Source organism: Hemicordylus capensis, chromosome 3 (assembly GCF_027244095.1).
Source record: "Hemicordylus capensis ecotype Gifberg chromosome 3, rHemCap1.1.pri, whole genome shotgun sequence".
Lineage (NCBI taxonomy): Eukaryota > Metazoa > Chordata > Lepidosauria > Squamata > Cordylidae > Hemicordylus > Hemicordylus capensis.
Window position 1 is genome coordinate 342,256,341 of NC_069659.1, and position 24,301 is coordinate 342,280,641.

Below are 24,301 nucleotides of genomic sequence, written 5' to 3' on the forward strand. Positions count from 1 at the left end.
AGTAAGGACCACTGCATCCTGGTTCAAGGGCTATGCTTGCAAAGGGGAATCCAATGAGGATTCTCAATTTGCATGTGCAGAGATCAGTAAAATGGCCCTTGCATGTGTGCAGAGGCCAGAGGCGTAACTATAGGGGGGCAGGGGGGGCACGTGCCCCGGGCGCCATCTTTTCTGGTCACATGGGGGGCGCCACCATGACAAAAAATTTTTTTTGTTAATACAAATGTTTCCTGCTCAGTGCAGCAGCGCTGCAGCAGTCAAGGGAGCACGTCAGTGCCCCCTCCCCCACGAGCGGTCCCTTCCGCGCCGCCCGCGCCTCCCCATTGCTTTGCTGGCACCTGGCGGCCAGTCAGTGGCCTGGCATGGCGGCGGCGGCGGGCGCTTGTGAGGAAAAACCTAAGTATAATGTAGCATGTTGGGGGCGCGGGGGGGGCGCCATTTCAGTGCTTGCCCCGGGCGCCGTTTTCCCTAGTTACGCGTCTGGCAGAGGCGCAAATTGGGCCAGAGAAAGCCTGAACCTGGCCACTGCAGGCTCGGGCACTCAGAGAGAGGCCAGTGGGGGTGGGAGCTGGCACCTCCCACCCACCCACCCACCCACTGCTGCCGCCACCACCGCCGCAAATGGAGCTCATACTTGTAAGTACATATTTTCTCCCTCTCCATATTTAGGACAGCCACCCTGCCCCTGCTTGTACTGGTAAAGGAGAATCCTCACTGGATCCCCCTTTACCAGTATAGCTCTAAGCTGGCTCAGTTCAGACTTGAACCAGGTCCGACTTGACCAGGCCAAAACTGAGCCGGGTCAGGCCTGCTCGAATCCACTTCAGATTCAAGCTGAACGAGGAAAACCGTTTTTGTGCACACCCCTACTTAACTCTCATTTTAAACCAAAGGTTTTTGGAGGTCTCAGTTAATAGAAATGGTGCTTCAGCAGAAGTGTATCTTGGCCATAAGCCTGCAAGCCACCCAGTGCACTCTGATGGGATTTGTGTAGGATCACAGGTAAGCCTAAACTGGCCTAACTCTAGGTGGGTTCAGACAACCTGCAGAAGCTAAGGAAGGCAGGAAAATGGCAGGGAAATCTTAAGAACTTGAAGTGTGTGCTCCCAGCAAGTGTGTTGTGTGAACCCACCAAATCTGGTTCCTGAGTCCTGCACATCATCCAACATCCTCTGCCCAGTTTCAACACTTGGTTACAGATTTGGGGCAAATGTTGGATGAATGTCAGGTAGAAGACTTGGGAAGCGGACTTGAGTGGATTTACACCACATACCCATCAAGAGTGCACACTCTAATTTCTGGACATTTCCCCACCTTCCTTACTTTCCATGGATTGTCTGAACATGCTCTCTGTATTTCAGTTGTCCTACACTAGGCCTACATCCTGGGTTGCTTGCCAATGACTTGCCCCTTGCAACAGCCCCCACAAATCCTAATTCCATCCTTGAATTTGCAGATCATTTTGATTCTTCAAAGGAAACTAAATGAGCTCTTTCTCATGATCCATGAGAAGGGCTTGAAGGGGCGAGGGGAAGAAGGCTCAGAAAGCTTACCTCCCTCACAGACAATTCTCTCCTCGTTGCTGAGTGGGAGGATCAGCCACCCAGACGACTCCCAGCTTTTGCCAGCAACAGATTGGTTTGTGGAACTCCCATAATGCACTGCACAAGGAGTCTGTTGACACCAGCGAGGAGGCTGTGGGTGTGTGGTTAGCCCAGGCAAAGGACGCATTTGCGCCCTTAACCTTGGTTAACAGCCAGGGCTCCCTTGTGGGTTTGCCACCGTGCCACCACCGAAAGCCGTGCAGCTTCCAGAGGTTCTCACACACAGGCAACACCAGGCTGGGCTTCCCTACTCCGGATTTTCCTGCGCGTGAGAACAGCCTCAATACATGGTATCCATACACCTGGAAATAGAAGGCCAAGAGAGACAAAGGAGATGATAAAAACCTGGCAACATTGACTCAGGAAATCCACTAATGGGAAAGGTGAGTTGCCTTCTGTCAAGGTGTTCTGGCGTCGACAAGGGTGTTTGTGGAAAGCTATTTGATAAGGGTTACTATGGCAATAGGAAACCCCTAAACAAATCAATTAAGTGAGATAAGGGCAAAAAGCCAAGAAATAAGATCGACTGCTTCTTTGGGGTTACACAGGCAGTTCAGTACACTAGGAGAGGAGAGCTGGTCTTGTGGTACAATACAGAGAGGAGAGATGGTCTTGTGGTAGCAAGCATGACTTGTCCCCTTAGATAAGCAGGGTCTGCCCTGGTTGCATATGAATGGGAGACATGATGTGTGAGCACTGTAAGATGCTCACCCTTAGGGGATGGAGCCGCTCTGGGAAGAGCAGATGGTTCCAAGCTCCCTCCCTGGCATCTCCAAGATAGGGCTGAGAGAGATTCCTGCCTGCAACGTTGGAGAAGCTGCTGCCAGTCTGTGTAGACAATACTGAATGAGATGGACCTATGGTCTGATGGACTTATATGGCACCTTCCTATGTTCCTAGAATTTGGAGAGCTGGTCTTGCAGTACTGAGCATGAATTCTCCCCCTTTGTTAAGCAGGATTCAACTTGATAAGCATTTGGATGGGTGACTACATGTGAGTATTGTCTGCTGTAAAATAATCCCCAGGATGGGATCATAGTTCAAGGGCAGAGCATCTTCTTGCATGTAGAAGGTCCCAGGTTCAATCCCTGTTATCTCCAGGCAGGGCTGGAAAAGACTCCTGCCTGAAACCTTGGAGAATTGTTGCCAGTCAGTATAGACGATGTTGAGCTAGATGACCCATGGCCGGAGATGGTATAAGGCAGATTTCTATGTTCCTAACTCGAGTTACCATCTTTTCTTTTCTTTTTCTCCAACAAAAGTGATGTCCCCTTAAACAGTAGAGATTCAACTGGTATATCTTTCATCTCCATGGCCTGAAAAGTTATTCTGGTAGACTTTCTGCGTATTATAAGTTTGTTAAAGTCCCAGAAACCTATCCAGAAAAACAAAAACAAATGACAAGAGCCAAATGAATTTCATACCCAGAGTCAGACTTTGAAACATTGAGTTCATTCTCGCAAACAGTTCTGTCTAGGTAGCCTGGGCTTTTTACCAAGGCAAAAAGTGGGAAATGACTTGACTAGCAAGCCAGAGGTTGCCGGTTCGAATCCCTGCTGGTATGTTTCCCATATTGGGCAGCAGCGATATAGGAAGATGCTGGAAGGCATCAACTCATACTGTGTGGGAGGAGGCGATGGTAAACCCCTCCTGTATTCTACCAAAGACAACCACAGGGCTCTGTGATCGCCAGGAGTCGACACCGACTCAACAGCACACTTTACCTTTAAAAGTGAGGTGCACCCTCCTCCCTCACTGCCCGGTTGTGTGGGTAGCTGGGATGCCAGCAGGCATAGAAATGATAGAGGCCAGGGGAAGGAGTGAACTGGCCTCTAGCATTTCCACAATGCACTGCACTTTCTGTGCAGTGCATTATGGGATCCTTATGGGATTGCTGGGAAATCTAGGACCAACAAACGGAAGTACTTTTTCACAGAACGCATAATCAACTTGTGGAATTCTCTGCCACGAGATGTGGTGACAGCCAACAACCTGGATGGCTTTAAGAGGGGTTTGGATAACTTCATGGAGGAGAGGTCTATTGACAGCTACTAGTCAGAGGGCTGTAGGCCAACTCCAACCTTGGGGGCGGGGTGCCTCTGGGTACCAGTTGTGGGGGAGTAACAGCAGGAGAGAGGGCATGCCCTCATCTCTTGCCCGTGGCTTCCAGCAGCATCTGGTGGGCCACTGTGTGAAACGGGATGCTGGACTAGATGGGCCTTGGGCCTGATCCAGCAGGGCTGTTCTTATGTTCTTATCCTTAGAGGCTGGGCTTCATTTCCCCACCTTTCATATTGCTGTGCTGCTCCCCACAGTGGCAATCATGTGGACACGCAAGTAGCACAATGAGGGGGGAAAGAAGGTCATGTGAGGAAAAGTAGGTGTGCTACTGCCTTCCTTCCACAGCCCCACATGCAATGGTCATGTGAATGACCTCATTATGTTTTTTACATCATCGTAAAAAGAAACGTTAGCAGTGCAAAACAAAAACTGGAAGTCTTAAATTTTTATGGCACAATGAATCTATTCACACATGCACCGAAAACCAGGCTAAGGAAGCCCAGCCCGGTTTTCAGTGCACATGCGTACTACCAGGAGCCATGCGGCTGCTGGTGGCGGCATGGCAGCAAGCCTGCATAGCCGGGGTTTGGGGCACGAGAACACCCCAAAAGCATGCTAAATGTTTGTGTGTCAATGCTGCACAGATTCACGTGGCATCTGTGTCGGGAGGCTCCTCATAACACACTGCGCACTTGCACAGTGCATTATGGATGCTCCAGGGGCCTCCCTGCCCCCCAAACTCCCTGCTCCTGCCCTGCTATCAGCAGAAGCCGGCAACCTGGACAGGATTATCAGTGGGGGAGGTAAGCTTTGTTGGGAATTCTCTCTGGTAAGAGAAACTCTTTTTTCATTATAGCAGAGTGCACAGAGGCACAACACAGCGGAATTTAGTTAGGCATGTGTGTATGCTGAGAGTAAAGTAACTTGGAGCCAGTTCATAGTTTCAAATCAATATATGTAGTATTTATTAGAGAACTCCATTCTAGATAGGAAACTTGCAGGGGTGTAGCTAGCGGAGAGGGGGCCGTGTTCATCCCTCTCTGTGGCGACCCCCCAGAGTGAGGGAGATAATGAAAAAAATAGGGAGGAGTGGAGCTGGAGGGCCCTCAGGAGCTGGGGGACCGTGTTCTTTGAACCCTTTTGCTCAATTATAGCTACACCCAGAGGCGTATCTAGGGAAAATAGCGCCTAGGGCAAACACTGAAATTGTGCCCCCTGTCCAAGCATCTGACACCCATCTTTCAGATAACTTTACCATAATATCAGCTGAAAAGTACAAGTCAAGCTCGTTAATCTTTTAATATTTCAAAAACTATTTAGCAGTGGACTTAGCCAGACCAAAAAATGCTGGAAAACTACAAATTTCAGTATGCTGGGGCTCATGAAATACCCAAATACTATGTGGAGGTGTACTTGCAAAACTAAACAGAAGTGCCTGTCTAATTCTCTACTATGCATTGTAGCATCACCATTACATAAGTTTTAAAAATCAATGGAGAATTTGACTTTTCCCAGATACTCTGTAAATAATTAAAGGCTATGCAGAGTAAACTGTGTCATTGCTTGGAATATATTCTAGTCTTTCAGAAAGACAGTTAAAATGAGAGAAAGAGAGCAAGAAACTCCCAGTGGGCCTTAATATTAAGGGTTTCACACTGATTCAAAGACAAACTCACCATTAATAGCCATATTAGCAAGACATCACATTTAACTCACTTATCACAAGAAGCAAAGTGAATACAATCCTAGCTCTTAAGCGTCAGCTCAGTATTCACAAGCCCTGATTCTCTGTACATAGTGCCAATCTGAATATGTGTACATTGTCTTATATTATATTTTTATTATTATTATTTTTACCCATAGCCCCTTTGGGGGGCTTCCTAAAGGCTGGGGTTTGTTTGTTTGTTGCAAAGATTCCCCCTCACCCCGCTGGCCTCTAGGGCCTCGCAGGCACCATTTGAGCATGTGCAGTGGCCATTTTTTAAAATAATCTTTAAAAAAAAAAAAAAAAGGCCACTGAAAACAAAATGGCCACCGTGCATGCTCAAATGGCCTCTGCAAAGCCTGGCATGACCTAGAGCCTCACAGAGGCCATTTGAGCATGCAGGGTGGCCATTTTGTTTTTGGCAGCCATTTTTTTAAAAAATTTTTTTACAAAATGGCGCCCCCCTTCAAGTGGCGCCCGGGGCACGTGCCCTGCCTGCCCTACCCCTAGATACGCCCCTGGCTACACCCCTGCAGGAAAGTGAGGAGATAGAATCTCTAATCTAGTTAGCTAGCTGGATGCAGATGGATTCTGCATCTCTGCACACATGGTGCAGGGGAGAGGAGCTTGCATGTTGCAAGGTAGAAGGAAGGGAAGAAGAAGGGAAGAGAGAGGAAGTAGGAAGTGGCTGGAAGGAAGGAAGTCCCTAAGAATACCAATCTACATATCAAGGGATAGTGTCAGAGCAGTAGAGAAGGGATGACCATTGTCTTGACCCTCTAGCCCTCTGACTCACTAGTCTGTCCTCCTATGTCATTGAGACAAGAGACAGTGTATAGTTCTTCACTTCCAACAAGCTTTACATGGCTTCTTCCCCTCGCCCCATCCGAGCCCATTCTCCAATCACTAGAATGTGCTCATTAAGTGAAATTGAACATAATATCTTACTTCGAGAATACTTTCTAATGCCTTCTATTTGATATTGGACTGTATATACTTTATTTATTCTATAGGGTTGCCAGTTGTAGACTCTGAGAAGGCTCTTGTACGGTCTGTGGCCTGTTTTTCCATCCTGAGAAGCTTACAAGCAGAGCATGGTGGAAACCACCAGTCCCTCCTACTTGACCCAGAACCTGCTAATCAAAGATACACAGCCCCCGAATCTGGAGGTTGCATTGAGCTGTCCAGGTTCACAGCGGCTGATATAGTTTCCTCCCATGAAATGGAGGTTCTTGGTTCCCAGTCTGTCATCTGTGAGCACAGTAAGCTTTGTGCATCACAGAAAGTACCAAATTAATAATAGTGATCGCCTTCAAATCGCTAAGCAGTTTTGCAGTGCAAGCCAAAATGGAGGTGACTGTGTGTCTGTATAATTCACATTAGCAGCAACAGGGTTAGACATACTCAGATGACTGAGCCAAGAAGTGTGCGCAGAGGCACACGAGGGAAGGCTCCTACCACATGACCTCTATTTGCATGGCACTGCCGTTGGATGCTGCTAAGTGGCTGAGGCAAGCCAAGAGGCTGCACGATGATCACTTTCAATTTGGAGGGGCTCAAATTAAAACCGACATGAGGCAGCATTAGCTTGCGGGCTAAAGACGGCCCTTGTTCATCAGATACCATTAACAGGACAATCAATACGGGCAGATAATTGCAAGGAATAGGGACGTTAAGTATATGCTTCCAGGAATCCAGGGAAACAAAAGGCTATTTCACTGTGGTTTACACAGTTCCCTTGGCTTAACTGACAACTCACAAAAGCCTCATGCAATGAACATCCAGCGACACCCAACCCTCTTGAAGAATTCCCACTGTGTTTATTTAGGCAGGCTGGTGGGTAGATAGGTAAGTGGGTACAGGAACATCTATGCCACAGCTGTTTCTCTTTCAAACAGCTCTTCCTGTTCAAAACTTCCTCCTAAAATCTGACCTTAATATGCTTTCTTGCCATTTCAACTCATTGGTTCTAGTCCTGCCTTCAGGAGCCACAGAAAATAAGCCCACTTCCTTCTTCTGTGTGGCAGCCCTTCAGATCTTTGAAGACAGCAATCTAATCTCCCACTGAGCGATGGCCCCATTCCCAAGGAACATAGGAAACTGCCTTATACTAAGACAGACCAATGGTCTATCCAATTCAGTATTGTAGACACTGGCTGGCAGTGGCTTCTCCAAGGTTTCAGGCCAGAGTCTTTCCCAGCCCTACCTGGAGATGCCAGGAATTGAACCCGCAACATTCCGCATGCAGAGCAGATACTCTGCCACTGAGCTACAGCCTCATCCTCAAATACATGGGGGCAGAGATGGCCAGCTTCTGCATTTTCAGGATGGGGGGCACTGTGCTCCAGATGTAAGCAGAGCCCCAGCTCTGCCACTCGAGATCACTGAACCAGGAGCTCAGGGGTCTCTCCAGGATGCCCCGTGCACTTGCGCTGGGAATCCTGGGACTTCCAGGGGCCATGTGGCCCCTGATCCCCACAGCCCCTGCCGGCTCCGTGATGGAGCTGGCAGTCGTGTGGGTAGCTGATCCGGCCACCCCAGGGCTGCCCTTTGATCGTTTGCGGGGAGAGCGGGCTAAGCCCGCTCTCCCCACAAGCCCAACAGAAGCTCTTCTCACGGATAAGGCCCAAGGCCTATCTAGTCCAGCATCCTGCTTCACACAGTGGCCCACCAGATGCCACTGGGAAGCCCACAGTCAAGAGGCAAGGGCATGCCCTCTCTCCTGCTGTTCCCCTGCAACTGGTATTTAGAGGCACCTTGCCTCTGAGGCTTGAGGTGGTCTATAGCCCTCAGACTAGTAACCATTGGCAGACTTGTCCTCCATGAATTTATCTAAGCCCCTCTTAAAGCCATCTAGGCTCCTGGCTGTCACCACATTATGTGGCAGAGAATTCCATTGATTAATTACATGCTGTGTGAAAAAGTGCTTACTTTCGTTGGTCTTAAATTTCTTGGCTATCAGTTTCATGGGATGACCTCTGGTTCTAGTGTAATGAAAGTGTTATGAGACATGTTTTTGTGCAAATGTCTCTACATGCATTCATTTAAAAAGGGAACTTGCTAGAAGCCTCTCAAATGCAGAATGCAGATGAGAAGTGTGCTACTGTATGTGTATTGAATTTAATGTGCAGATAGACTGTACACAGATGATATATGTGCTGAAGATGTGTGAACAGGGCCTGATTGCATTCCAATTCTAGAAGTAACCAAAGTACGAGTCCTATGTAGACACGATGTTGTATATACATTCAGGTGTCTGTACACATGTGCATGCTGTTTTGTGAATGACTGTACATTTTAAAAGCAACCTGAATATCAACCCCCTCGAATGCAGGGCACAGATAGGCAATATACTGCTGTACTTGGAAAGAATACAACACACGTGAACAACTGCACATGCATACAGATATATATGCGTGTACCTTATATACAGATTGTACATGACTTGCACATAATATGTGAACAGGCTTATGAATGCCTGAGAATCCACAGACCTTTCTGGATTTGTGGGTTGTCATCTCTTCCTCATGTAAGCTCTGGGAAAGACTGATACCAAAAAAGACTGTTGGGAACTCCTTCTTTTTATGTGCTGAGGCAATGGATATCATTATAACTAATGCCTTACAGTCAGGGCAAGCCTGGATGGGAGATCAATTCCATAATAAATCAATCCCATTTTCCAATGTGAAACAGTTTCATCTGCCAGGGCTGACTTGCCAAGGAGCATGTGACACCAAGGTCAAATAGAAAAAGACAGATCACAATTTCAGCTTTTCCTTAAAACGTTTCCTTAGTTCTCTTGAAACAGAGACCACTGTGGACACTTCACAATTTGTTTACCCAGTCTGTAAACGCCTCTTGAGGGAGGTCTTTATCTGTCAGTGGTTCTGCCAAGGAAGGAACGGCCATTTAATACCTTCCACTGGTCGTTTGGAGAAAGCAATTAACCTTGGTCAGTAGGCACCGGTCGCACTCAGCATGCCTCCTTGAAGACTGTGGCCAATGGCTGCCGCCCTTCAGATGTTCTGATGCATTGCCCACAGTCTGGCGATGTGAGCACGATGTGAGCACTATGAAGCTTGCTGGGATGAGGCCTTGGTGGACTAGGAAGAGGGAGTCGACCCCCTCCTCTGAAACTGGAGGTTGCTGGGCTACAGTTGGACGAACGTCTGCAATGCAATTCACGGTTACAAAAATTAACCATGGGTTCATCTACCCATGGTTTGCCATTATACATGAATGCAGCCACTGCAATTTTATATTAATCATTTGGAGGTAAGGATAATGAAGGGGAGATAACACTGAGAAAGTTTTACGTGCAAGAATGCTGTCACCTATTTTCCACCTCTAGGGTAGATGTTGCCAAAAATCTCTATGAGCATTCATCCTCTGAGATGGTACTGATGGCCAAAATTTGTGGGTCTAGTCATGGACTAAGGAGGAGGGAAGGACATGCACTTGCATGGTGCACACTTTTACTTACTAAAGCTGACGGATGAAGCATCATCAAAATGGCCCTGTGTGTGTTTGAGCTGAGAACATGAAAAGCTGCACAAATGTTTTTTGGCATTTAAATTGTACACTCAGAAAGTCCAATTAATTTTTGAAGCAAGCCATCCTTAATAAAAACTACCCTGAGGGATCAGACATAAGGTCCATCTAGATATTTTGGTTTCCAAGAGCAGCCAGACAGACCCCCTTGAGATGGGGGCTTCACATTCACAAAGTGTGGAGCCAAACTCACCTTGATAGGCTGCATCTTTTCCCTTACCCAGAGGCTCTTAAACATGGGACCCCAAATGGCAAAGGTCATGGTGGCAGGGGATGATGGGAGTTGTAATCCAACATTTGAGGACTCACATTTGAGAACCCCTGGTCTAGGCCAAGTTGATGATTTACATTTACATTTTTAAAAAGAGAATTAAGCTTGACATTAAAAGAAATGAAAACAGGTGATTTGGGGAGAAAGCTATTCAGGGAGGCACAGGGGAAACTTGGCAACCCGTTCAAAGGAAAATTACAGCTGTGTAACATTGCCAAGTGAAGCATCTTCAAAGGACACCTGGACCGCACCAAAATCCTAGACACAATCTCTCCATCTGTTGCATGTAGCTGAGACAAAGCCAAGTGAAAGCTGGTGAAGACAAACTAAAATAACAATAAAAAATTGAAGGCATTCTTTTCAACAAAGAGCCCCTTATGAGAGCTGATAACCTGATCCACCTGCAGGGACGGATGCTGACTCATGGAAAAGTTTGGTAGATGAGGATTAAAAATGAGAAGAAGTCGGATAAAAATCACCCGCTGCTGCTCTGGAGTATTCTACCTGTCAATTAACATTCCGGCTTCCAGGTTGGTGTCTTTTTTTAAAGAGGCACAAATGATAACTCCCTCACCTGCTTCTGATGTGTTTAAAAGGTGTGAAAAGGCACTTTGAGAAAACCTTCTGTGGTAAATAGCAAGGCAAGGGGCGATAGGCTGCCTCTTTGCTATAAATGGGTTGAAGGAGAGACAAAATGCCCTCTTTGTTAAGTTCCTTGCATTGATATTTGCTGTTGATGAAGGAAAATGAACTGCAGGAGGCAAAAATGAATTGTCCCTAATGGATTTCTGGCTTGTTTGTTTTGTCCTCAGCACAGACTGGGCGGCGGGGGGTGGAGGGGTGAGACAGTTACAGTTTCTTCTCTAGCTGGTGAGCCAGCACAGAAAGGCTCTGGATGAGCAGCAATAATTTATACTCCAGAGGTGTCAAAACTCCAGAACCGTTTGACCTACATTGGCTGCTTATATATTTCTCGGCTCAGATCAAGGTGCTGGTTCTTGCCTTGGGTATTTTACAGACTGCGTAGGCCCAGCATTGTTGTGCAGACAGCTGCCGGGGCCCCAGGACTCCGGCAAAGCCCTCTGCCCCCCACCCGATGGCAGGCCTCCCCCTGGACGAGGATTAGATTTACAGCCTCAAGCGTCTCTCAGCAGCCACCTTCAAGCAAACAAACAATGACCCTGATACTGGGATGGGGCATTGTGGGTAAAAAAAGATGGTAGAGTGGCACACTAGTGGCTGCCAGGAAGAACTCCACTACCAACTGCAGCACTGCCACACCATCAAGATGAGAATCCCCATTCTGAGATGAGGATTAGTTTGTCATTGATAGGTAGAGCTGGGGAAACTCCTGGAAACCATGGAGAGTGTCGGGTATATGACACCCCTGAGGGTGAGACGTGTGTCCACAAAATGGCTTTTCCTGGATGAAAATGGCTCTGCTCAGGGCCTTTTTCCAATTAACTACCGGCCTCTACCATGATGCCAGTTGTGGGGGTAGGGGTGTGCACAGAACCGAACTGGACCTGAATCGGACCAGGCCAGTTCGGTCCAGCATTCCCTCAACCCGCCCCCCCCCGGTTCAGTCTCGGGGTGGATTTGCAAAGCTTTAAAAAATTTTAATTATTATTTTTTAAAAAAAAAAAACTTACCCCCTCCGGGGGAGTTGTCCAAGGTGGTGGGGGTGGGGTGTCCATGGAGGTTACCCCTCCCCACACAACCTCCCTTAGTCAAAAAATCATGCAGTCATGCCAGGCCACGCAGAGGCCCATAGCGCAGGTGTGGCGGCCTCCAAAATGGCCACCGCAATGTGGGGTAAAGGCCGAAAACCAGCCAAAGTCCGATTTATGGACTAAGGGAGGCTGGCGGGGGGAGGGGGAACCTCTGCGTACAGCCCCACACTGCCTCGGACAACTCCCCAGAGGGGTTAAGTTTTTTAATAAATAAATAAATAAATAAATAAAAACTTGCAAACCCCCGGGGGAATTGTTCCGGAGACAGTCAAACTGAATCAGTTTAACGTTGAGCACATTCGACACTGAACTTGTTTGCACATCCCTAGTGGGGGGATGATCCAGCTCCTATTTACTTGTGGGAGGCGGGGGAGAAAGATGAGCATAGAAATGCTAAAGAGGCACTTCCTGTAATATATCGCTTACCAAAGCAGGATGTTTTGGGATGCTGACGCATTTTTACAAATAATGGCTGACATCCAGACCAACACTGGGCTAAGGCAATGAACAAAGACACACCCAGGCAAGAAAGTCACATAGCTGAGCAGATACTCAAGGTTGCTCAGTTTCTTCTGCCCTCTGTCTGCTTGTGTCAACATTGTGGATAGCTTTGCACCATTTCCTGCAACATGCATGGACGGTAGAAGCAATTTCACAGCAGGAGGCAAGCCCTGTTACACCAGCGTAATGCTGGTCTGGTAAGCGCTTGACTTAGTAGAACCAGCTCATACAACGTGTTTGCACTGGTGCAGCATTAGTCTGGATGTCACCCACCGCTATTTCAGTAAATGGACTTTTGACTTCACCTCTTTGCTTTATGACCTCGTTGCTCTATTGTAATTTACCAGATGTTATTGCAAGATCAGCAATGATCTGTTGACAGCCAAAGTAGGTGCGGGCCAAGAATGACTAGGACTGCAGGCCAGTGTGGCTCAGCAGCTCTAGTGACAGCTTGCCAGTGTTGGGAATTCTCTCTGGTAAGAGAATCCTTTTTTCATTATAGCAGAGTGCACAGAGGCACAACACAGCGGAATTTGGTTAGGCATGCGTGTATGCTGAGAATAAAGTAACTTGGAGCCAGTTCATAGTTTCAAATCAATATATGTAGTATTTATTAAAGAACTCCATTCTAGATAGAAAAGTGGGGAGTTAGGATCTCTAATCTATCTATCTAGCTGGATGCAGATGGATTCTGCATCTCTGCACACATGGTGCAGGAAAGAGGAGCTTGCATGTTGCAAGGTAGAAGGAACAGGAAGAGAAGGGAGAGAGGAAGGAATTGGCTGTAAGGAAGGAAGTCCCTAAGATTAGCAATCTACATATCAAAGAGATAGTGTCAGAGAGTAGAGAAGGGATGACCAGTGTCTTGACCTTCTAGCCCTCTGACTCACTAGTCTGTCCTCAACTGTCATTGAGACAAGAGACAGCGCATAATCCTTCACTTCCAACAGCCAGAAGGAGGAAGAGGAGGAGGGAGTTACAAAGTAGGTGATCAAGCTGGTGAGCATGAGGGAGCAGGACACCTCAGAAGCGGCTACATCCTCTGAATGAGCCATCCGACACACTGCTTCGCTTCAGGGCCAGCCCTAGAGTTTTTGATGCCCTCGGCAAGCCTTGACTTTGGTGCCCCCACCCACCAGCTAAGAAGGGCGGAACCCCAGCTTTAATGTGAGCCACTCAGTCTATGTATGTATGTATGCATGTATGCTTTTATTTATTCATCTATCTATTTATTTATTTATTTAACATATTTGTATAACACCCAAAACGCAAGTCTCTGGGCGGTTTACAACAAAACAATAAAAACAACAAATAAAAAGGTTAAAACATTACAACAATTTAAAATTTAAAAGTTTAGTACTATTAAAAATCAAACAATTAAAACAATATCTAATTAAAAGCCTGGGTGAACAAATGTGTCTTGACTGCCTTTTTAAAAGTTGTAAGAGATTGGGAGGCTCTTATTTCAGCAGGAAGTGTGTTCCAAAGCCTCAACGGAGAAGGCCCATCCCTGAGCAGCCACCAGATGAGCTGGTGGCGACTGCAGATGAACCTCTCCTGATGATCTCAATGGGTGGTGTGGTTCATAGCCAAGAAGATGTTCTCTTAAATACCCAGGGCCCAAGCTGTTTGGGGCTTTATAGGTTATAACCAAGACCTTGTATTTTGCCCCGAAACCTATCGGCAACCAGTGTAGATCTTTACTCATTTGCCTGGTTGAATGACCTGTCTGCACGCTTGGCCAGTGAATGACTAACCTGTGCTGTTTTGTGGGGTAGGGAGGGAGGGAGAGAGAGAGACAGAGAGAGAGAGAGAGAGAGAGAGAGAGAGCTCCCAGTCTATTGGCGCAGCAGGGAAATGACTTGACTAGCAAGCCAGAGGTTGCCGGTTCGAATCCCTGCTGATATGTTTCCCAGACTATGGGAAACACCTATATTGGCCAGCAGTGATAAAGGAAGATGTTGAAAGGCATATCATACTGTATCATACTGCGTGGGAGACCCCTCCTGTATTCTACCAAGAAAATCACATGGCTTTGTGGTCGCCAGGAGTCAACACCGACTCGACGGCACACTTTACTTACCTACACCCCGCAAGAACTGGTGCCTTAGCTGACCACCCAGGTTTGCCTAGCAGATGGGGAGGTCCTGCTTTGCTTTGCAGCATGGCAGGGTGGGATCACTCAGCTCAGGTCTTGCAGTGGACTAACTCACTTTTGATCCCACCCCGATCAGCACTTTCAATCCAGGCTACCACAATCCATTGCTAGGATCCTGACCCCCACCCACCTGGATGCCCTGAATTGTACTAGGACTGCCAGGGTTGCCTTGGGGTTGTGGGCCTTGGGCCTTCCACACCCCACATTTCCCTGCAGCCAGTTCCCATCACACTGTGGTCGGATGAGTGTGTGATGATGAATACACCTCCTCATGCATTCAGTAAGTGGCCTGTTATTTCTGGGAACTGCCTTGCAAGAATGTGATCAGGGAACACAGAGCTCTCCAGGAGGGATCCAGAGAAGACAGGTTTCTTTGAAATGGAGAGATGACTCATTTTGCCTTTTGAATGGCAATGTATTTCACTTGGAAAGGCATCGGGACTCATTTTCTTTTGATGTCAATCCAGGATCAAATCTGTGAATTTGCCTTGGCCTACAAACCAGAACCGCTCTGCTTCCTGACCTTCCTATATGTGTGGCAAAGGCTGCAGAGGCTTATCTAAATCTCTGTTCTTTCTCTTATTCAAAACACAACAGGTTGGCCTGGAACATATGGCTGTCTGTTCCTTTGTAACATGGCTAATGTCTTGATTTGTGCCCATATTTGCAGGCATGTGGTCTTTCAGTGTCTGCTTATCTCTTGTATTAATCACAGCAGCCGTCTCAAAAAAGGGAAAAAAGGGAAAGAAAAAGAAGGCGGGGCCTGCGATGAGAAACAGGCAGGCTTTGACTGGACACAGACACAGCATTCCTGGGACTTGGCCGTACCTCCGAAAGAATGTTATTTACTACTTCTGGCCCTCCAAAGACATGTCAGAGCCCTACCCATTTCCCTCCTGAAGTTGTCATAGTTCACAGGGAAGGAAGAAGGTGCATTTTACTCTGGTGTTGGGTATACAATAAGACTAGAATACAGCTGGAAGTGTAAGTTAGACGGAGCAGATCATATACCATATGATGTGGGAATGCCCATTGATAAATGGTTTTTGGAGTGAGGTCCAACAAAATAGCAGAAATAACTAAATATGTGCTCCCCAAAGATCCAAGCATAGTATTATTGGGTTATATAAAGGAAGTAGTTCTCGAAGTGGATTGAGCACTGATATTGAATTTAGTAGCAGTGGCCAGAGTGTGCAGAGCAGCAAGATGGAAATCGCATGGGGCCCCATCGCTCCAGAACAGGTTTGAGAAAGACTGGCACACTGCACTGATGCTGAAATTAACATATTGCCATGCACTTGCCTGTGGCCACAGTCTCCAGCTGCCTCCCTTCCTCGGCTTCTGCTCAAAGTCTATTGAAGTAGCCTCAGAGGTGCTGTGGAGAGGGTTATCGTCACCCTCTTCCTCTGCCAGCCACCAGGGAGAGGGGTCAGACCGCTCCTCACTGGGAGTCCGTAGGGCCAAGTTACTCCCATCTCTCCTGACCTCCTCATCCCTGGCCATCCAAACATTAAATGAAGCCCTGCAATCAGGGCAATCCCATTTACCCTCCCCAATCTAGCTGCTTCCAGCCTCCCACCTTCAGCTGTTGTTTGTCTCTCCGGCTATTGAGGCCCTGCCTTCTCCTCTTCGCCACCAGGTGGCAACCTGTTGGGCAATGCTGGCCCACCCAAGATCTGTTGGTTCCTGGGTCTCTTAGCTTCCTCTGACAACTGGAGAAGGTCCTGGCGGGCTTTAACTGTACCCAGGAGCGGTGTGGCCTCCATCTTCTTGGCCTTGTGACTGGGTAAGTAATTGGGCCCTCCTGCGGCTGGCAGGAAGGCCCATCACATATAAACAAGCATTAGAGTGAAGGGGGAAAGCTACTAGTTTGGTGGCTATAGGCCACCTCCAGCCTCAGAGGCAAGATGCCTCTGAATACCTTTTTACCCAGGTAAGAGGTCAAGTAAATATTCCAGGCTACTCAGAGAGGAAGCACCAGGATCGGCCTTGATCCAGGCACTTCACCAGGTAAGCCCTACCCAGGTAAGACTGTCCAAGCCTGGGAAGGGCTGTTTGTGTGAACAGCACCAGAGAGCAATAATAAGCACAAAACAGTGTGACTATAGTTAACAGCAGAATCATTATAAAATGGAAGGCCAGGCTTCCTTCTGGATGTGAGGAGATTTTCTATCTTCACTTATGACTGGTAATCTTCCAGAAATGAAGGGAAGCAGTCAGTCAACATTTCCTTTAGAGGATGAAAAAATTAGCTTTCTAATGTACAAGAAATTACGTGTGGAAATTGAAGAATGCTTGACATTCTGAGTTGGAAGAGAGTTATACAGTGGAGACAAACCCAGCAGTTTAAATATTGTGGCTAGTTTGTATGCCACACAGGAACTTGATTAGAGCAAGGCTCCATGTGACATCTCTGAACCTTGGGAACACATGATCCCCTCCCCTGCAAAACTGCAAGTGTCGATTTCCTATCTAAGTTAAAATAAGCTAAGATTGGTCATGTTGTCTGAACCCATGACTCTCAGCTTATTCTAACCTACTTGCTTCAAATACCCTGTGATCTGTAATGTATGGCAGTCAATGCAAATGAGCTGAGAGGTCAAAAATGAACCGCAGATGTGGGCCAGTTCAGTCTGGCACCCCATCGCACCCCACCCCTGGTTTGGTCCGGCGGGGTGTGTGTGTCACTTAAAAAACAAACAAACTTTGGCAGCAGGGGAGGGGTCATCCCACAGAGGTTTCCCCGCCCCTGTTGGCCTCCCTTACTGCCCAAACTGGCCCATTCAGGCCCTCCTCCTCTGGCACAGTGGCCATTTGGGAAGCCGCCACACCTGTGCAATGGGTCTCTGTGTGGCCAGGCTGGTTTGGGCAGTAAGGAGGCTGGAGGGGGAACCTCCATGGACACCTCCCCCTGCTGCCTCGAGCAACTCCACCAGAGTGGGTAAGTTTATATATATATATAAATTGTGAGCACCCTGAATGGCCAGGGAGGGCTCGTGGTTCGGTTCGACCCTGAACAGTCAAACCAAACCAGTTCGATGTTGAACATGGTCAACATCAAACCTGTTTGCACATCACTACCCCAGCTACTTCTCTCCCTCTCTCATCTTGCCCCACCCTGCAGGCTGGCAATTCACCGGAGGAATTTCAATCTCCATTCTGATGAATTACCACCTCACTAGGCTTGGGGCAGGGTGGAGCAAGACAGTGAAGTAACTGGGGCGGGATAGCATGGGAGCATCAGCCACTACATCCAAGGCTCATTTTTCACCCCCAGCTTGTTTACATTGGCTACCACTGGCTATAGGTCTTGGATTATTTGAAGAAAGTAGGTTAGAATAAACTGTGATTGATGGGTTTGGATGACACAACCAATCTTGGCTTATTTTAACCTACATCGGAAGGAGACATGTGGGGATGGGAGTGGGGAACATGCATTCCCAAGGCTCATGGTTGCCACATAGAGCTTGGCTCTAACTGAGGTTCTTACGTGACATCTAAATCAGCCCTCTGGCTGTTACATTCACCAGGGTGGGCAGTATAAAGTCAGGAGGCTGGGCACTGGGTGCTTCTGGGGAGCTCACAGGCTCTTCCTAGTAATAGTGACTGGTGAGTTCAGTTCCACAGGGAGGTAAGGGTGATGGGAGATACCTTTTAAACAGTCAAGCTTACCTGCCACCAGCACCTGACATCCTTAGTGGACTCCCAGGGGGAGGCTGCCCCATCCCCACTGCTCAGCTGGCTTCTGCAAATGTATCTAACATTTTGGGAGTTGATGCCCACCAGCATCTGGGGACCCATGTTTGAGAATCCCTGAATTACACCATACTGACTCTGCTTGGCTAAATCAGAGCTCTGATACTGCCTCTGGTCTGAAAGACAGAGGTTGCACACCACTGTTCCCAATCCCATCTGTATCAGATGAAGTTTCTGAGGCTATATCTATGTAGCAATATAGCGACTAGTGAATGGTGGATTCAAGACCAGCCTTTGTCTCAGAGCAAGTCTGAGTGGGGGAAAGAAAAATGCTGATTCATTCCCCCCATGTTTGCTCAACAAAGGCTGTTCCTTTAAAACTCAACAGTTTCTTGGTAATCGCTGCCACCACACCCTAATTACAGAGTTTAACTCCTCCCTGGATTTGGGTGCATGTCCAGGGAGACTCTCTTTCTTTTACCAAATGGAAAAATACAAAAAACCTCCTGCGTGCAGCCTACACATGGTGAGAAAACTTGGTAGGTTGTTGAACCATTAACCTTGAGGCATGTCTGCACCCCTTTTCCTGAGTGAAAAATCCACCCAGAGGCAGGTGAAATTACAAAGAATAAAAAGAAAAAACTTTATTCAAAAGGCTACAGACTGCTTCTGTCTGAGGCTCTAGCAACTTTCATTACAGGAAAAAGAAACACTCAGTACTTTATAAGATTACTTCCAAAAAGCACTCCGGCTGGTTTGTTTGGAGTAGCACACTTTAAAAATTGTGGTTACTCAGTTGCATAGAACATAAATGCAAGAAAATACAAAAGCCCCCTTGTTGGAAAGAAAAGGCTCAGGCTAGCATTGCTCGTAGCTTGTTACGTTACAGATAAAAAGAGAATAAACTTGCAATGCACAAAATCAAAAATAATCTACTGCAGGCTGCCTAACATATAGTTCTCTGGTTAAACTGTTCCCTGAAGCCAAAGCCCTGGCTTCCCTCCTGAACTCACCATATCCATGGCAGAGGATTCAAACTTCCTGCAATCCAGTCTCTCTAAGATCTGCAGATGTCCTTCCTTGATAGGATTCTTCAGACTAGCTTTGACCATGAGGCACAAAGCTCCATTGCTCCCCCACTAAGCCTTCTGCCCATCCTCTCTCATCTCCTGCCTGGCTGCTTCTCAGGACAAAGAACCCCTTCCCTTCCTGCCGCCAGGCCCTCTATGTCCCGGTCACCGTATGCTGAGTAGCTGATCCCTAGAGGTCACTGCCTGATGGAAAGGACAGGGTTCACTTCTGATTCACTCTTTAGGGGAAAAGGAAAAGCTGTTCCTGACTGATCACAACAATCTATGAGAACAGATAGCTCACTAAGCTAAGACCACAAAGCTCACTAAACCTTCAGGCCATAAAGCTCCTGCTTCAAGTCCTGGAGCACTGTGCAAAATCAAGGGCAATGATGGGTCTCCTTACAATCTTCAATTTTCTTAAAAGCTATTGCCTGTCACCATTTAAACTAAAAGCATCATTTGTGTCATTAGCCCCCACTCAAGCCCTATCAGTTCCTGTGGGGTGCTACCATTTCTAGATCTTGCACAGGCCGCCTGTATTTTCCAGTGGAAGTTTGTGAATAAATAGGAAGGTAATCCAATTGCCTGCCATGCCAGCATATTTGTGCTCTTCCGTCATGCTTCTCATCTAAAAATTGCCGGCCCTCTCCTTACTTCTTAATATATGCCAAATATAAAGGGATCTATAGCCATCTCTGCACAAGGCAGATTGAAAGGGAACAGAACGGAAGCAGGAACAAAGAGGGCGGGAGAAAAATCTTACATTCTTTTGCTTGCTCTTCTTCATCTCTCTCTTTTTTTGAGAGAGAGAGAGATAAAAGGTCTGGCAAAGGATTTGTCTGCTGAAGATAATGACCTTTTCAGCTGACTCGCATCACCTTTCAGGGATGAATTTCTTTAAAAACGGAGCCCACCTCCAATGTGTGCTTTCCTCCTTGGAAGCATTTTTCGATTTTGACCGTAATGTGCTTTCAAATCACTTAGCTGATTATCTAACAAAAGGTTCCATGGAAGTGCTGAAACCTCCCTCAGGCCAAGTCAGCCTCCCTTTTCAAGACACCTTCTGACACCAGGAGAATAAGAGTGAATCCTCCGACTCCCTCACAGCTGACATCCATTGGGCCAGACAATTGCCAGGATTGTGGAGCAAGAGTTTCACCAACCTCGACGTGGTTTTTCACGGCCTCAGTGAAAGGGCCCATTTGGAATCCTCTCTGTGGCTGATATACTGTGCAATGGTACATCAGCCATAATGCTGCATGCACACAAGTTGTGCAAATACACTAATTGTGCAAATGATGTTGCATTATTTCCTATGGACATTCTCTTGTGTAATGTCACTTGCATGGCTTGCATGCACAAAATGCTAGTAAGTTGACGTACCATTGCACAGTGTGCCAGTCGGTGTAAGCAAGCCCAAGACTCTCTGGAGGTATCCAAGACCTTATCCATCTTAAATCATCATCATCATCATCATCATCATCATCCTGTAGTGCAAGGGTGGCCAACCTGAGGCTTTCCAACTGTTGCAGTTGGACTACAACTCCCATCATTCCCCGCTGCAATTTATTGTAGCTGGGGATGATGGGCTCTGTAGTCCAACAACAGCTGGAGAGTCTCAAGTTGGCCAGCCCTGCCTTTGCATTTTCTATAGCCATTTATAGTGTTCAACACATTGTACATTCTCTCTCTTGGTAATGATGGGTAAACAGCCCTCTTTCATTATTGGTTTTATTTATTTTAAAAACATTTATCCAGCCTCTTGCCTCCAATCTAGATGCATTCAAAGCTGAACTCGCTTGGAGGGAAACTATACTGGGAAGAAGAGGGACAGGTTTTCTCCTTTGACTAAAGATAAGGGAGCGGTCACTTCAAAAGGTCCCTGTTTGCCCAGTTTGCAGGGGATGTGCAAAATCACCCTGAGCCGGGTCTCACGATCAGTGAGACCCGGTTTTGGAGGGTGCGCGGAGAGAGCGGGCTAAGCCCACTCTCCCTGCACATGAGCAGGGAGGGAGCCCTGGGCGGCTGGATCGGCCGCCCACACGATTGCCGGCTCCATGATGGAGCTGGCGGGGGCTGGGGAGCTTGGGGGCCGTGCAGCCCCCAGAAGCTCCAGTATGTCCTGCGTGAGCGTGCAGGGCATACTGGGGAGACCCCTGGAGCCGGGAGGCGGCTTTTCACCTCCCCTTGGGGGGTCTACTCATGAGTAAACACGGCAAGGAGCCGTGCCGCCACTACACACAGTCTTGAAAAACAGGTTTGCAGAGCGCTCGCTGCGCAAACCTGGTTTTAGGTCAGGGGTACTTAGGTGGGTTACCTGCCTAGGAGCCACTGGGCTCGCAGCCGAGCCCTGTGGTTCACACGATGGGGCGAAATCGGGCTAGCCTCCCTGTATGTGAATGTGTGAATAGCCTCCCTGTATGACTAATTGCAAAAGTATCTTTTATGACCAGGTTACCTTAAGGACTACTTTCTCCCACATGAACCTGCCTGAAGGTCAGTCCCAGAGGCCTGGCTCTCTGGCCCTCCAAGGACAGAAATGCATTTGGCAGGTACTAAAGGCAGGATCTTTTTGGTAGTGGCTCCTCAATCTATTCTCTCTCCAAGGAGACTTGCCTCTCCCACACTGGCTATCTTCAAATGGAAGGTGAATCTAATACAGGGAATGTCTTCATTTCGTGCTGTGGTGGTGTCACTGTGATTGTAATGTATAGTATCTGCTGCTCTTTAAATTATCTGCTTTCAACTGCTTTTGATTGGAAACATTGTTGTCTTTCGATTTTATTTGATTTTTACGATGCTATGTTTTCATGTACTAAAAGTGTATCACAAAAATACCTAAATAAAGTACTAAAAATAAGTAATATCCGTTAAGTATATTATTGGTTCCCTAGCAGGCCAGTGATTAATTGCACACCTTGCAGTTCACAGATCTGTTCAGGAGTCGACTGCAAGAGTTACTCCTTCACAGAAGAGATTTGCATGTGTCCGAAGGGAGTGACTAATGGGAGTCAGCTTGCATCTGCAAAAACTGATGTGAGAAGAGCTTTTACTGTTTGTTATTATACGCTGATATGGAAGGTGCAGCCTATTTAAGACCAGGAGCCAGCTGATGTCACATAAACTGTTGGAACAATGTGTCAAAAATTGTTCAGAAGAGAGGGGAAGCAGGCAGCGTTTATATCTAATAGGGGATTTGAAGTGATTGAGCTGCAGGAAAGGGCTTTAAAGTGCCTTCCATATGACCAGAGGGATTAAAGAATGAACCCTTCACTTTCTGATAGCAGAGAAGATGAATGAGGTTGTCATTGTTCTAGGCATCAATGCTTTCAGAAGGAATTTTCTAGTCTATGGGAAAGCAAAGTGGTTTTTCTTGGGGAAGAAATTAAATCTATGGGGCTGTGTTATATTTAGAACAGGCTTGCATGCCGTGACCCGGAAAGCCAAGCACAGCCCTCTTGCTATGTATTGTGGATTGCCAAGGGCTTGACAACCTCCCTGCTTTTACAGTTCTAGGCAGGTGGCAGAAAACCAGTTGTTGGTGCGTACCTAGGGAACTGCTGGTGGGCTGCATGAAGCTTGGTGGGCCATCAGTTGTGCGGACCTGAATAGACTCTGTAAGGGCAGGGGTGACCCAAAACATTGCCGTGCCTGCAGAGGTGCTCTTACCCCTTGACTTCCAGGCCTCTGCTTACCCCTAGACTTCCAGGCCCCCAAATCTTCTTTAGTCTGCCCCAGGTGGTGTGGTCATGCTGCATCGGGACATGTTTCTGCTAATGTATATTTGCATCAATATACCCATTTTGTATTCTTACATTCTAGTGAGTTCAGTTGTTGTGTGTGCCCTCAGGAATCCACATGCTAAAAATACTGTGAGGCTCTACACATGATCCGTGTGTAGAGCCTACCTGGGCTCTGCAGGGAGAGCAGGCTTAGCCTGCTCTCCCAGGAGATGAGTGGGGAGTTCACCCTGGGTGGCTGGATTGGCCTCCTACACAACTACTGGCTTCGTCATGGAGCCGGTAAGGGCAGTGGGGATCAGGGGCCTCCCGGCCCCTGGAAGTCCCAGAATGCCCTGCACTTCTGGGGAGACCCCCCCAGGCCGGGAGGCTTGTTGGAGCCTCCCAGTTAGGGGGGTCTCCTTGTGAGTTGCCATTTTGCAGAGCTGCGCCATGGTGACTCGTGATCACCAAAATGGGATTAGCGGAGCCCTCACTCTGCTAACCTGGTTTAAGGAGGGAAATTAAGTGGACTAACCACCGGGAGCTGCATGGCTCCTGGAGGTCCTCACAACTCTTGAAAGTGGGCTGGGTGGTTGTGTGAATAGCCTCTGTGTGTGTCACCATGTGTGTGTGTAGGGGGATGATGCTTATCTTGCGGTGGGGGGGGCCTCCAGTGAGGGGTAGCCTTTAAAGACCTTTATTATTATTATTTATTATTATTGTTTTTACATTTATATCCTGCTCTTCCTCCAAGGAGCCCAGAGTGGTGTACTACATACTTGAGTTTCTCTTTCACAACAACCCTGTGAAGTAGGCTAGGCTGAGCGAAAAGTGACTGGCCCAGAGTCACCCAGCTAGTTTCATGGCTGAATGGGGATTTGAACTCGGATCTCCCCTGTCCTAGTCCAGCACTCTAACCACTACACCATGCTGGCTCTTAGGTCCGGGCTCCAAAATTACCTAGTGCCTGAGGTGAGGCGCCTGAGGTGAGGCACCAAACGCTGAGTGCCTGAGGTGAGTGCCTGAAGTGAGGCACCAAACACTGCCTTGCTCTATTTCTTTTTTCATTTTTAAATGTTCTTCTGTTCATTTGTTTTCTTTTTAAATCCCCACCCAGCAAAGTGGAGGTACTGTTGGTCAGTAGGAGAGCCAATCGGGATGAGGAGATTTCACTGGTTCTGGATGGGGTTGCACTCCCCTTGAAGGAGCAAGTATGCAGCTTGGGA

General features: G+C 47.5%; 1 long non-coding RNA gene across 2 annotated transcripts; it reads left to right on the top strand.

Annotated features, from left to right (window-relative positions):
- The first annotated feature begins 15,098 nt into the window (after nucleotides 1-15,098).
- On the top strand, nucleotides 15,099-22,217 carry LOC128349250 (uncharacterized). Of its 2 annotated transcripts, XR_008318663.1 has the most exons (3): nucleotides 15,099-15,514; nucleotides 16,224-16,370; nucleotides 21,807-22,217. It is a non-coding gene; the product is annotated as an uncharacterized LOC128349250 (long non-coding RNA). The 2 variants fall into 2 exon arrangements; XR_008318662.1 differs by having other exon boundaries at nucleotides 15,099-16,370.
- The last annotated feature ends 2,084 nt before the right edge of the window (nucleotides 22,218-24,301 follow it).